The 2,600-nt window shown below is 29.5% G+C and overlaps 1 protein-coding gene across 1 annotated transcript in view; it reads right to left on the bottom strand.

The window, feature by feature from the left end:
• LOC106473588 (transforming growth factor-beta receptor-associated protein 1-like) overlaps positions 1-2,600 on the bottom strand; it is a gene marked incomplete at its 5' end in the record, with an annotated part of 46,525 nt that overhangs the window by 16,382 nt on the left and 27,543 nt on the right. The gene's annotated exons all lie outside the window — the stretch shown is intronic.

Below are 2,600 nucleotides of genomic sequence, written 5' to 3'. Positions count from 1 at the left end.
TGTTATTTTCTCTACTCTATCTCTATACAAGGTTGGTCAAATTGACCAACCTTGAAAATCACCAAAAAAAAAAAAATCGATATAAATCTAAATTAACTTTTTTTTTCTTTCTAGAATGACTTCAAATTGTAACATGAAACTACATTCGTTTATTCTAAGTAGCTTTAAACTCGTAACAGTATACATCTATTTATACTTAAATTTTATTGCCCTTTGAACCACGTCTAACTACTACTATTCATACCAATATAAGTTGTAAATCACTTTGGGAACACAGAGTTCACATTACATTGTCGAATTACATTACCCACGAGCTGCTCACATGCTTGCCTCAAGAAACATTTTTATTAGATTACTAATTTTTTATTTATTTTACCTTATCTAACCTAAAGAAATCTCTATTTTTACATTTTAGTTACTTTTATAATAATAACTAAAGAATAAACATGAAAAACAAGAAATAAAGTACTTATCTGGGCCTTCTTTTTTTATTGCAGTTGACTGTCGATGACACTTAACCATATTTTTTTTTTCAATACTAATGGTAGTAATGCACTAAATAATTTTTATTTAATTAAATAATGTGTCAAAGAACATAGAATAATAACATCCAAAAAGCAGACAATTTCCCATAACTATCACAATTTTTCTGGCTTTCTAACTGGGCAACAAGAGGCATTACAAGTTCATCCAAGCTAGTCATTATTTTTCCTGTGGGAATGAAGCTTGTACTAAAAGAGAAAATGACAATACTCTGTTCAGAAAACAGCATAATACATCGTTTGATAAATTATAACCTTGGCTTTCTATTGGTCATACATAATATTGTATTAAGAGTAAGAGAGAACTATTAACAAATCCTGAAAGAGAGGATGTGACAGGTGGGTGTAGCAAGAGTTGTCTGATTTTCTACTTGATCGCTCTGTAACTAAAAAAGATTGAAGGCTATAAAAATTATGGCTTGTATGAGCAGTGCTGATTTCATAGTGAGTAATTTACGTTAAATTTCATATTTACTGCAGGGTTGGTGAATAAAATAGAGAAGAGGGGATGCATAGAGAAAATATGTCACATTTCTCACAATGGGGGAAATTCAGGATTTTGTTTAAAATGGACTTATAAAAATTAAGAACTTAAAACTTATATTCTTTTAAAATATTTATTATTAGCTATGAATTTATGCTATACTAATTCGTATAACATAAACGAAAAGTAGTTTAATTAAGTTTTGAATATAAGTCACTAAAACCTTGTGTCATGTACAATAAAGAATGCCCATAGGATAGGGTTAAACAGAGTAATGATGCAAATGTTTCTGCTAGAAATCACTGTCACACACACAGAAAATGATACAAAGGTTTCTGTTATAAATCCCTGTTACACAGAATAATGATACAAATGTTTGTTACAAAGCACTGTCACACAGAATAATGATACAAAAGTTTCTTTTACAAAGCAAGTCACACAGAGTAATAATTCAAATGTTTCTGTTACAAAGCCCTATCAAACATAGTAATGATACAAATGTTTCTGTTACAAAGCACTGTCACACAGTAATGATACAAATATTTCTGTTACAAAGCACTGTCACACAGTAATACAATACAAATATTTCTGTTACAAAGCACTGTCACACAGAGTAATGATACAAATGTTTGTTACAATGCACTGTCACACAGTAATGATACAAATGTTTCTCACAAAGCACTGTCACACAGAGTAATGGTATAAATGTTTCTGTTACAAAGCACTGTTACACAGAGTAATAATTAAAATGTTTCTGTTACAAAGCCCTATCAAACATAGTGATGATACAAATGTTTGTTACAAAGCACTGTTACACAGTAATGATATAAACATTTCTGTTAAATGACACTGTCACACAGTAATGATACAAATATTTCTGTTACAAAGCACTTTCACAAAGTAATGATATAAATATTTCTGTTAAATGGTACTGTCACACAGTAATGATACAAATATTTCTGTTACAAAGCACTGTTACACAGTAATGATATAAATATTTCTGTTAAATGACATTGTCACACAGTAATGATATAAATATTTCTGTTAAATGACACTGTCACACAGTAATGATACAAATATTTCTGTTACAAAGCACTTTCAAAAAGTAATGATATAAATATTTCTGTTAAATAGCACTGTCACACAGAGTAATGATACAAATGTTTCTGTTACAAAGCACTGTTACACAGTAATGATATAAATATTTCTGTTAAATGACATTGTCACACAGTAATGATATAAATATTTCTGTAAAATGGCACTGTCACACAGTAATGATATAAATATTTCTGTAAAATGGCACTGTCACACAGTAATGATATAAATATTTCTGTTAAATGGCACTGTCACACAGTAATGATATAAATATTTCTGTTAAATGGCACTGTCACATAGAGTAATGATACAAATGTTTCTATTACAAAGCACTTTCACACTCAGGGTAATGATACAAATGTTTCTGTTACAAAGCACTGTCACACAGTAATGATATAAATATTTCTGTTAAATGGCACTGTCACATAGAGTAATGATACAAATGTTTCTATTACAAAGCACTTTCACACTCAGGGTAA

This window comes from Limulus polyphemus, unplaced genomic scaffold (genome assembly GCF_000517525.1).
Source record: "Limulus polyphemus unplaced genomic scaffold, Limulus_polyphemus-2.1.2 Scaffold6300, whole genome shotgun sequence".
NCBI lineage: Eukaryota > Metazoa > Arthropoda > Merostomata > Xiphosura > Limulidae > Limulus > Limulus polyphemus.
The sequence above is the reverse complement of the archived record's forward strand: the minus strand, read 5'-3'. Positions and strand labels throughout refer to the sequence as shown.